Source organism: Lactuca sativa, chromosome 3 (assembly GCF_002870075.4).
Source record: "Lactuca sativa cultivar Salinas chromosome 3, Lsat_Salinas_v11, whole genome shotgun sequence".
NCBI lineage: Eukaryota > Viridiplantae > Streptophyta > Magnoliopsida > Asterales > Asteraceae > Lactuca > Lactuca sativa.
Window position 1 is genome coordinate 154,379,164 of NC_056625.2, and position 12,150 is coordinate 154,391,313.

Sequence of the window (12,150 nt, forward strand, 5' to 3'; positions counted from 1 at the left end):
TGATGAACAGTAACACACACGTGATGACGTGATTGGGTTCCATTTGTTTAGATCAAGATTTTGGACTATTCTCTTCAAACTATTTGATAGAAATGAACAGTATGAACAATAACATTTACTTGATTTATTTCATTTGAAGCTAGATTTCGATTCAAATGAATATTTGCAATTTGAAAATCAAATCAAACAAACGATTATGAGAGTGGATCAGGATTTGATCAACAAAAAAATTATTGGATCATAACAAATGGGTTTTTCAAAGAAAATTTGATCCAATGAGTCAAATGATCACAAATAAAAAAACGTAATGCACGATTCAATGAAATTAAGAGAGATCATAGAGAGAGACTCACCAAAATTGTTCAAATTGCGACAAAAATTGCCAAACCGAGAATCGTTCTTCAAAAATCACCTTGATCTTGAAGACCCGCTCTGATATCAATTGTAGTGACAAAGAACATGGTTTGGCATGCGGAATTAAAGCTTGCACAATTGAACATGGTGTTTGGGTGTTTAAGAGATGTATTGATTGTATATGGTGTTACACAAAAAGGATCTAGATCTAGACTAAATAAATAACACACACTTACACACTCACTTTTACATCTCTCAAGCACACCTCTACAAGTGGTATGAACCCACTATTTATAGAGGTGTTTACATCTCTCTCTCTCACTCTCTATCTCTCATGTGTCACAAGGCTAATACTCCACATGCAAGTGGGTTTTACAAAAGTCAAACATTACAAAGTCATTCATGGAAAACTTTGTACCCTAACATTATAGTCCAAATCTGATTTCTAGGCTAAGGGTTGCCACCCTTAGTGCTAAATGACTCCCTATGTCAGAAAAGATGTCATCTTGGTGTTCTTAATGGGTTAATGCAAGAGTTGAGACCACTTTCATGGAAGTAGTATATCATTTTTCGAGTTTGGACTTGTTTGGGGCATGCAAAGTCACCAAGTCAGTGACTTTATGGATTAAGACGTTGAAAAGGACTTGGATCTGTGATTATAGTTTCTAGATTTGTGTATTAAGCACTTAATGGAATAATGAATTAACAGAGGAATACGCTGAGCGTACATGCAAGTATGCCCAACATACGTACCATTTGGCTAGTACGCTTAGCGTACATAGGGTACACCCATCGTACTCATCAGATATGGGCCTTGTGAATTTTGGGCCTCGGTTTTGGCCATGCAGGGGGATTTTGGTTCTTTGGGCCTTAGTAGGCCATCAGAAGTCATATAATGTGGGCTACGAAGATATTTGGGCTTAGGGTAAGGCCATTTAGAGGGATTGGGCCCAATTTAGCAAATTGGGCCACTAGTGGGTTTGGGAAGCCCATCTAGTGTTGGGCCTTTTTATAATATGATTTTGAGCCTTAGATATGGACCAAGTTGGACTAGGGGTAAAATGGTCATTTTACCCTAAGAAGGATTTTTTTTGGACTAAGTGATATTTTGGGTATTAGTAGCTCGGGGAGCCGAAGGATCAGCAGTTCGGGGATTTTGAGATAGCAGCCAGAGGAGTATCAGCAGGACTTCAGCAGTGCAAGGTGAGTCTCCTCACTGTGTGCATGGGTCTAAGGCCATAATGTCGGCCCATTATGTTTGGGTAGTAGGAAGACCCGGGGGTTAGCCCAAGGCACTATATGTTATATGTTTCAGATTACGATCTGATGTCGGGCGAGGCCCGAGGAATGTTATTATGCTAGAGGTCTTTGTGATTCTTGCATGTGTCGGTATGATAGATTCCGGACCAAGTTCCGATGTCGGGGTAAACCTGAAGTATGTTTATATGGTAGTATGTTCTGGACTAGGGTCCGATGTAGGGGCAAGCCCGAGAAAGATTTATATGTGCATGTTAGATTATACTTGTTGTCTTTGTGATACTTGTATGTGCCTGGTAGGGAGGTGAGTGTGGGCGAGGTCCCGTATCTCATCACTAGCTGAGTGAGTGTGGGCGGGGACCCATATCTCACAGATAGCAGGAGTGTGGACAGGGTTCCATATCTCTTCAGTAGTTAACCAGGGGCGGAGCCCAAATTAGGTGAGGCCTTAGAATGGAAGTAAAGTAGAGTATATTTCTTTATGTGCTAGTATGTTCTATGTTTGTATGTGTATAGCGGGCGAGGCCCAGAGACAGGCGGGACCTAAGAGAGACAGATTTGTATACCGAGCGGGGCTCGATGCCAGGCGGGGACTGATGTCGGGTGGGGCCTGATGCCGGAGGGAGTCCGATGTCGGGAAAGTCCCGATGCAGCGGGTGGGGGCCCAGTATGTGGTTATATGTATGTTATGTGGTAAATTGGGGAACTCACTAAGCTTCATGCTTACAGTTTTCAGTTTTAGTTTCAGGTACTTCCAGTAACGGAGGGAAGAGCTCGAGATGACTGTATGGCACACACCAATAAGTTTTAGCCTGGGATGTTTACTCTGATAAAAAGAAGATCTTTTAAGATGATACTCTGATTTGATATAACGATTTTGGTTTATGAATGAAATGGTTGATAATTATGGTTTTTATTAATGATTTAAAACGAAATTTTTGGACCGTATTTTTGTGATGTTTCAATTTATGGACTTCAAGTTTGAATCTTGAAATTTATACTAACCTTTTGACCTAGCTAGTATTTAAGTCATGCATGACTAAAAAGCTTTGACTTTTATGGTCCATTAAACTTAACAAGATTTTCTGGAAAGTCCTAATGCGTGTTCTAATGGATCAAGAGCTTAATGCTCAAAAGTTGGTAAAAACCTAACTCACGTCGTGAGCAAGAAAACTTCACGACATGAACCTAGCTGTTGTCCCGATCAGAAGACCCGATGTAGAGAGAGATTGAGTTGACTCGCTGAGCGAGTTCGAGTCGAGTTGAATCTCACTACATGATCCTTTGGAGGTCACGATGTGAGGACATGTTTATAAGGAGATTGACCCTTGACCTTAGGTGTTGAATTTTTGACCTAAGTGGATTTTTGGTTTACTCTGTTCTTGGAGGGAAAACTAAGGGTTGCATTGCATCTTTATCTAGGTGCTGAGTAGCCCGGTGCAGTTGATAGAGTGAGCAGCAGTAGTCGACTTTTCGATTGAGAGGTGAGTCTCCCTTTGCAGAATGCATGGGTCGAAGGCACCAAGGCTGACCCACTAGTTATGTTATAATGTGATGATTATCTTTGTGATAATTGTCTAATGCATGTATTGTTTGGTGATTCTGTGATCTATGTGTAATATTATTTGGTAGTGGTAGGGGTGAAATAGACCCGATATCCGGTTGAAATAGACCGAAGGGGCAGGTCGAGCACTCAGATATGCTCGGCATTATCTGGTTGAAATAGACCGAAGGGGTAGGCCGCGCACCCAGATATGCATGGTAGTATGTTGTTTTGGTATGTGGTATGGTGGGGGAACTCACTAAGCTCTGTGCTTACCATTTCAATTTGTGTTTCAGGTACTTCTAGCTCGAGGGGAAAAGGGCTGACATGATCGCATCACATCGGACTATGATTTTCTGCAATAGAGATTTTGAGGGCTTGTACTCGGATAATATTTTTCTATGACATGTTTTGATTACCTGATGTGATTATCGTGTGTTGACATGAGTTTTGAAAATAATGATGTTTTGGGATACTAGTTTTTATTAATCTAGAAAGGAAATTTTTGGATCTTATTTTTGGGATGTTACAAGTTGGTATCAAAGACATGACACGAGTCGATATGTTTGACGGGGACATCGAAACCTATAATGGGGGGGGGGGGTGAAGGTAGGCAAGTTAGCTGGACCTGATCTCATATCAGCCGGGAAGGAGAACTAAGCATTCCTTATAAGGTGTGTAGATACCCTCCTTGTCACAATGTGTTTTAAAGTCATGATTGCAGCAGATCCCATAACAACTCTGCATTTAAACATGCCTGAGTGAGAGAAATCAAAGGATAGGTGACCCCCCCTGGGAAGTTTTCATGCTAGGAGCCCAAAGCGGACAATATTGTGATATGTGCTAGAGGGGGATGTTACAAGTTGGTATCAGAGCCATGGTTTGATGGATTTAGACATACTCTCGGGTATGTATGAACTTAAATCGAGGGTTTGATAGGTTTTTATAAGAAAAACATTCTCATAAAAAAAACTAAGGATTTTAGTAAAAGACAAGGGGTGTGATGCGTGAAATCGGTCAAGCTCAAATAAGTTTTCCCCAAGATACCCATACATGTTATTTGTTATGATTTGGTTTATGAATATGTGAATCGCATGCTAGTTAGGGCTAAGGATCTGCTCAGGTTTTGCATAGAATGTTAGGAGAGATGCCTTTGTATGCCTATGGCATGAGCTTGTAGACTTGCATGCTAGAACTGATCAGTCAGTGATAGGATAGCCTGATTGGATTATTTTTGTTTTTGGTTACTCAATGCCCGAATGTTGCTTGCGTTGTGCTTTTTAGGAGTTCTAACTAACTTCGGTTAGCTAGTAAGAGAATATACCAAGTTACATATTATGAGAACCAAATAATTTTAGAAGGTTAGGTTTGGCTCTATTGCGCATCTCTTATTTGAGTCCAACTGTTGTAGAGTAAGACCTCTCATTCGAAGAATTATCTGGTTTTAGTAATAGGTAATTGTATTCGTGAATTAGTTAGAGGAAGCTAGTATGAGTTCCTTCTACCGTTGATGGTAGAAAATAGTGAGGGGTTTACCCTAGGAAATGCCTAGGAAGAGAATAGTTTCAGGAGCCTTATTTGATTGCAAATTATATGTTGAATAGGAAGTAACTCGGGAGATTCAAGGTGATCCTTAGGGAAAGTATGGATAGATGTAGAAAGTAGTATGGGCCCGCACTACTGAAAGCAGAGGTTCCGTGATCAATTCGAGGAGAGCTGCGAGGAAACCAGGGGGCTTGTAGAATGTGAGATTTTTCAATTCTTTTTATTCATGATCCTGAATTTATATTGTTTGTTTCAGAACGGTGATGATACGACAGGGAGTAGGGAGTTCAGGATCTAGATCTGGTTTAATACGAGTTTCGAGCCAATTGATGAGGGCCTATGAGAGTTCATTGCATCTGAGATTACTAGAGGCATCCTTGATGCGACCCCGATGATTTTTGGGTCAATCAAGGAGGGAATTATCGAGCTGATGAAGGATCGTCTTAGGGCCTTGAAGAGTGATATAGCAGCTAGCTAGTCTGGGACCTACATGCTCTCCTTCTAGGATTTCAGGGGATGTGGGGCACTAGATTTCTTCGGGGTGAAGGTCCCCATCGCAGCTAGTAGTTGGATAGTAGACACTGAGTGTGCTCAGATGACGAGCTTCTTCCTCGAGGGGTCGATGGTCAGGTTTGTTGTGGGATGTTTGGGGGAGCGAGCCAGGGATTGGTGGGAGGAGATTCGTTATGTTTTGGTATCCTTAACCATTGAGGCCATGATCAGGTCGGATTTTGTGACCAGGTTTCGAGCAGAGTTTACACCAGCTGTGGAGGTACAACAGTTGGCTACGGAGTTTCTGGACGTGAGACAGACGACAAAGACCATGGCGGAGATACATATGGTTTGGGCTATTGATCCATGATGGGCTAAGTTTATGTGAGAGTCCATGAAGAGTTAGTCAACATGAGTTATGGATCATAAGCCTAAGTGTAAGAATTAGGTTTACATATGACTCTTGGAATTCTAACACTATATATGTAACCCCATAGACCCCAAAATCGGATGCACAAGCCATATAGCAAGAGTATAGCCGATTTTAGTGTAACGCTCTAAAATTTCCAACCAATTTAAACTTTTCAAAAAACAACCCAATTTCATTAAGTTATTACAAAAAGGCTTTCAATACATTTATTATCAGAGTATTCCCAGAACCATATCATAAAACATAAACATGAGGAGCGGTACGATCACGCCTTTGCCTTGCCACGGTCTCCTAAAGTACCTGAAACATTAAACCACAACTATAAGCCCGAAAGCTTAGTGAGATACCCCCAAAATACCAACCACATATACCATACACATAACATGTCATATCATAACATAACAACCATGCACTTCGGGTCTACTGTGTGACTGGTTCGCCGCACCGGGCCTTCAGTCCACCTGGTCCACCCTCCGCGTCTAGCCATATACTTCGAGTCTGCAGTGTGGTTGGTCCGCCCGCCTCGGGCCTTCAACCCACCTGGTCCACTCTCTGAGTCTTCAACATGACTGGTCCACCCGCATCGGGCCTTCAGTCGACCTGGTCCACTCTCCGAGCCTCGGCACGTGTTGTCCGCCCTCGTGGGGCCTACAGCCTATCCGAACCGCTCGCTGGGCCTTCGGAATATCCGGTCCGCCCTGGGTATGTTGGCCTACAGCACAAAGCAGGACCCGCGTCAACCCAACCCCAGTCAACCAACCATTGCACATAAACATATAACCATATAGTAATTCATCACTAACCAACCGATCTAGCAGATCACATACATAGCATACTCTAACCAGGATACCGACCTAACCGGTCACTAACATAATATCATCCTATATATACCAGGATTCCGACCTTAACCAGGTCTCTCACATACACCATCCTAACAACCAGGATGCAAACATATAACAAAGCAATAACGTAACAACTACCCAGATTTCCATCCGACAAAGGGCCGACCTTGGTGCCTTAGACCCTATTGATATAGTGAGGATAACTCACCTCGCAACTGCTGACTGAAAAGATAAGATCACGCTGCTCCAACCTCCAACACGAACTCCACCACTGATCAATACCAAAAGACTGAACTCAATAAATACCAATAACTACCAAAATACCCCTGGAAGTCAACTGGTCAACTCTTGGTCAAAGTAAAAGTCCTCAGTCAAAGTCGACCTTCCTGAATGACTCTACTCGCCGAGTCAACCCGCTGACTCGTCGAGTCCCTAAACTCAGAAACTCCCAATCCACGACTCAACTCGTAGAGTCGCCCCAAGACTAGCTGAATCCAACAAACTCTAAGTCCTTTCTCGCTCACCTCACCGAGTCGTCCCTCGACTCACCGATTCACAGCTCAACCAAAAATGTTAGGACTTTACGACCGGACTCGCCGAGTCTAGGAACAAACTCGCCGAGTCCAAGGCAATCTTCAACAGACTCATCGAGTTGTTCTTCCAACTCGTCGAGTTCCTGCCTATCTTCATCCAACTCTCCGAGTTCACCCATGGAACTCGCCGAGTCTCTTCAGTTCTGATTCCATACAGAGACTTTCCAAGCCATGAAGGGGCTCAAATCCCTAGATCTACCCTTCTACAAGCCATTCCTCACATAAAGTGGCAAACTTTACGCGAACTCTAGGAGCTATGAGCCCAAAATGCTCAAGGGTTAAGGCTAAGGACAAAAGAGCTTCACCAACAACTCTTATACAGGAACTTTATGACATATAGGACCATCACAAGCTTAGATCTGAAGTAGCATCCACAGATCCAAGCTTCTATCTCGAATTAGATCTCATATCAATCACCATACATGAATCCATGAAGAAATAACTTAAGGAAATGGTTCCTTACCCCTGAAATGAGCCCAACCAACTGTAGATTTCTGATCTCCCCAAGCTTCCTGATACAAGCCTCCAAACCTTCAAGCTTCAAGCACCAAAGATCCTCCTCCAAGCTCTAATTCACTCAACAATGGGGTCTCCTCACGAATTAGCGTTTTCTGGATCTCAAAAGGTCAACAAAGAGGCTGAGGGGAAAACATAAGGTTCCTTATATAGGGTGCAAAGCCTATAAAATAGGGTTTCTCATTCCAGCACAGACTCGCTGAGTCCAGCCACCGAATCGCCGAGTTGGTCACTAAACTCGTGACCAAAATCGCGACTCAACTCGCCGAGTCTATCCATGGACTCGCCGAGTCTATCCTCCTTAATTACACCAAGCACCCTGAACTTTGCACTTCTGAACTCGGGGTGTTATAATTCTCCACCTCTTAAATTAGGCTTCGCCCTCGAAGCCTGCAACAACACATCCCAGATGACACTCCCTCAATACAGCCCCTGGTCTCAACCGACCCAGGTTCCTCCGATCACTGCTAACCATCCTCTATAAATTCCAACTCTTCCCTCCCAGAGCTATGACGACTGATTCAAGCCGGCCACCGGCTTCTTTCTCTGATAATAGCCCTTATTAACCAATGATCACCCAATGATACTTTCATCACTCCAAATCTCAACAATCACTTGACCCTTACCAAGCTAGTTATTACCCTGAACCACCGGGTTCTGACCTGGTACCAAACTGCTACCCCTTTCATCGACTGGAATATCCTTTATCGAATTCACTTCTGGGACTCATCCCGCTTTCCTTTCCGAAACCAACTTGTTTCTGTCTGAGCTGACAGGATGGCACATCCTTCAGCTCCTGAGCAACTCCCATGAGCTCTCCCTTGCAGTCACATACGCATGCCGAACCTGCTCTAACATCCTCAAGCTGGAAACCCGACACACTGACGATACCTTCACACATCCCCAGGATGAATTACCGCTACATACATAACTTTCTGATCACATACATACTGGAAAATCCAAGGCTCCCTCCTTGTATCCCCTTCGAACTCTTCTGGTTCTACACTACTGGAAATCCTTCTGCAACCTCAACAGACACCCAACTCGGATGTGTTCCCATACCACTGGTACCATCCCAGTACTTACTACCAATAGCTGAAGTACTGTCGATAATCCACTTACTCCACTTCCTCCTCTTTTGGAGTACCCATGCTCCTTCCGAAGCTACATGTCTTTCCTTTCCAGGAAATCCACTCAACAACCGTTACTGCACCTGCACGTGCCACTAAGCTATACTTCACTCTGCATTATCCATGTAGAGCAATTGCTATTCTCGAACTTCCATAAACTCTGAATTTTCTTGCAAGAACTCTCGGGTCCATGCACTGCTTTCCACTAACATGATCAATACTTGGGGCCAGACCATATCAATTATCATCTCATGGTGACGCCTTTTCTCACTCTCCTCGAACCGATCCACTAACACATACAAAGTCTTCAGCATGGCTGGACCGCCTTACCAGACCTTCAGCCTATCTGGACCACTCTCGGAACCTTCAGCATGTCTAGACCGCCCTCCTGGGCCTTCAGCCTGTTTGGACCATTCCCTGAGCCTTCAGCCTGACTGATACGCCCACAGGCCTTCAGTCTGTCCGGACCGCTCAAAGCTGTCTTACGTCACCCTGAACCATTCCTTCCAGAAATCTCTCCCATACATATTGTTCTAGCCCTCTAGGGGTTCCGAACTCTAACTCCATCCCACCTACTCAGATCTCGGCCTAATCCTAGGCCTCACAACAACCAATCACCATTTCCTAAAAACCTTGGTCTGTACCCCACCCCATTTGCCTGTCACTTACTCATACCAACCCACACTCTTGGCTGACTGAAACACTGCTGAATCCCAAATAGCTAATCAAACTCTAATGCTTGTCGGTCCTCTTGAGAATTTTTCTAATTCTCCCCACTCAGAACACTGCCTACCAACCACCGGTGACTTGACTGGCATAAATCAATCATCCCTACTCAACATACTCCTCTTATCCATGAACTAATTTCCTCTTAAACGAACAACCTCCACAAAACCACTTCCCGACATCACACATCACAAACTCTAAGCGCGTTCGACTCTCTGCTGAACACTTCTCAAATCGCAATTGTTATACCCGACAACAAGACCATACAACCAAATTCTGACCATCAATCCCTTGGATGCTAATCGCCTACAACTCCTAGTTACTATCTGTTAGAACACTAAAAGTGACCCTCTTGAACTTTCTTGGAACTGCAACCAACTTACTACCGCAATGAAAGCATCTACCGCAGGCATCCAAAGTCAGAAGACAACAAGCCTTTGTACTTAGTCTTTTTTGTCTTTTCTTTATGCTTTCTAATTTCCAGTATGCCTTGCATGGCTAGTTCTAGAAGTTATCTTTTGTAATGCTTGAGTCTCTATAAATAGAGCTCACTTGTTCTGAATCAAATACGCATCTTCAAGTATCTTTACTACTTATCTCAGAAATCTTCTTCTCTCTCATTTCTCACTATCATATCTGATCATAATCTCTCTTCGGAGCAAGTACTTGTGACTTCTTCACTAAGTTTGATCTCACTTACTAACATTTGTTTGAATGCATTCCAAGTTATGAATCAACTTACGTGCATTCTTGATATAACAATTGTTGTCATTTACATTACTTTACTTTCCGCATCTAACTCACTAACTTCTAACTATTAATATTATTGTTGAGCTAACAGATCCTTCGAGATTAACTATTCCGCTATATACTTGTTCTAACCATTTTTGTTCAAGTGTGTCTCAAAGTTTTTCTCTCAACAATTGGTATCAGAGCCAGAGTGGTTGCTTTTTGAATATCGGAACTCTGATTTTTCAAAAAGCACTCTATACCACTGAAGCTCATTTCTAAACAAAATTTCAAATGGCACAATCGTTATCACTGAATGTTTCCAACAGTGTTGGTGGTTCCAATCGATCCCTAATACTAGTTGCAAATAAGTATCACCACTGGTCTCAAAGGATGGAGAGATATCTCAGACGACTTGGTAGAGACGTCTGGAGATCTGTAGAAGAAGGACCCCATGTTCTAGTGCTTACTCCTGTTCAAACTGATGGAGCCACAACAAGACTTGGAGGAGGTCAACCAGCCTTTGAATCGTCCCACAAAAGATGATCTAGACAAAATGGAAAGTGATGCTATTGACTTTTATGAAATCTCTTTTGGAGTTGCTCCTGACAACTTCGACATCATCATAAATTGCAAATCAGCAAAGGAGATTTGGGATGTTCTCAAAAACTTGTATGAAGGTTCAGAGCAAGCTCAAGACAAGAACCTTACTACAGCACTCAACGAATTCAATAATTTGAAAGCCCACTCCGGTGAAAGTTTGGAAGATTCATTTAAAAGGTTCAACTTGATTGTCACAAAAATGTCCAATGCGGGTACCATCCGCATCAATCATGAAACAAATATGCAGCTTCTTAATGGATTAGGAAGACACTGGACAACAACCAAAATGATTGTACAAGGTGACAGGAAGATTCACTCCTTATCTCTCTATAAGCTTTATGGAGAATTGCAAGCTCAAGATTCCACTGTTCAAGGAATGCTCAGACTTCGGAGGACCACTCGCATTAGTAGCCTAATCACCTCACACTCAAACCTATTCCACCTCATATGACTCTCCACCGTAGTCCTATGAAGCTGACTCAGAATATGACGACGAAGAAGAATTTCTGAATGCCATTGCTCTTATTAGTCAGAAATCCAATCGCTTACCACCTTCATTTCGCAAAAACCAACAATTCAATCGACCACCTTTCAACCGTAACTTTCAGAACAATCACTTTTGTTCCACTAAAAACTCCCTCCCTCCACCGCAGTCTCAGCAGACACAGACAAAAGAAGTACCACCGCAGTCCCAATCAACTGACTTTCGGTACCTCTATAGAAGACAATAGTGATGTCAATTGTCATCATATGTCACAAATGCAACAAGGAAAACCATTTTGCCAAAGATTGGAAGGCAAATGTAGTAAAAGATAGAGCCTTCTATCTTCGAAAGGCTCAAGAATTGGAAGATAAAGAAAAGGGAAAGGCCTACGTTGCTCAAGTGAAAAGGAATCATCAAGTGTGGTCATCATGAGATGAAGATGAAGAAGTCCTTAGCAATGGAAAAGGCAAGATCTGTATGGTAGCAACTGCTGATGAAGATGGCTCATCCAATCCAAAGAAGAACCATTGCTATATGGCTAAAAATGGAACTCTTAGCATTGTGGAATAGGTAAAACTCATGATTCAAACTTTAAATTACAACATGCATGATTGTCAACCTTTCATAGACACACTCAATGACACTTGTGTTGCCGTCCTTACAGGCTACAATAAAGCCCTAGATGAGAAGAACATCGCTTCGCAGAAGATGTTCCATGTTAGAGGACGTTTGGACAATAAGAGACTCAAAATGGAAATGTTAGAGAAGGATTTAATGTTAGAAAAGGATGCTAAAATGCTTAGTGAAACTCAATTAGAAATAGCCTTAAATCAAAGAGATCTAGCACAAAATGAAATCGTACGTTTAAATCTTTTAATTGAAAAGCTCTTTAATCATACTGAGGCC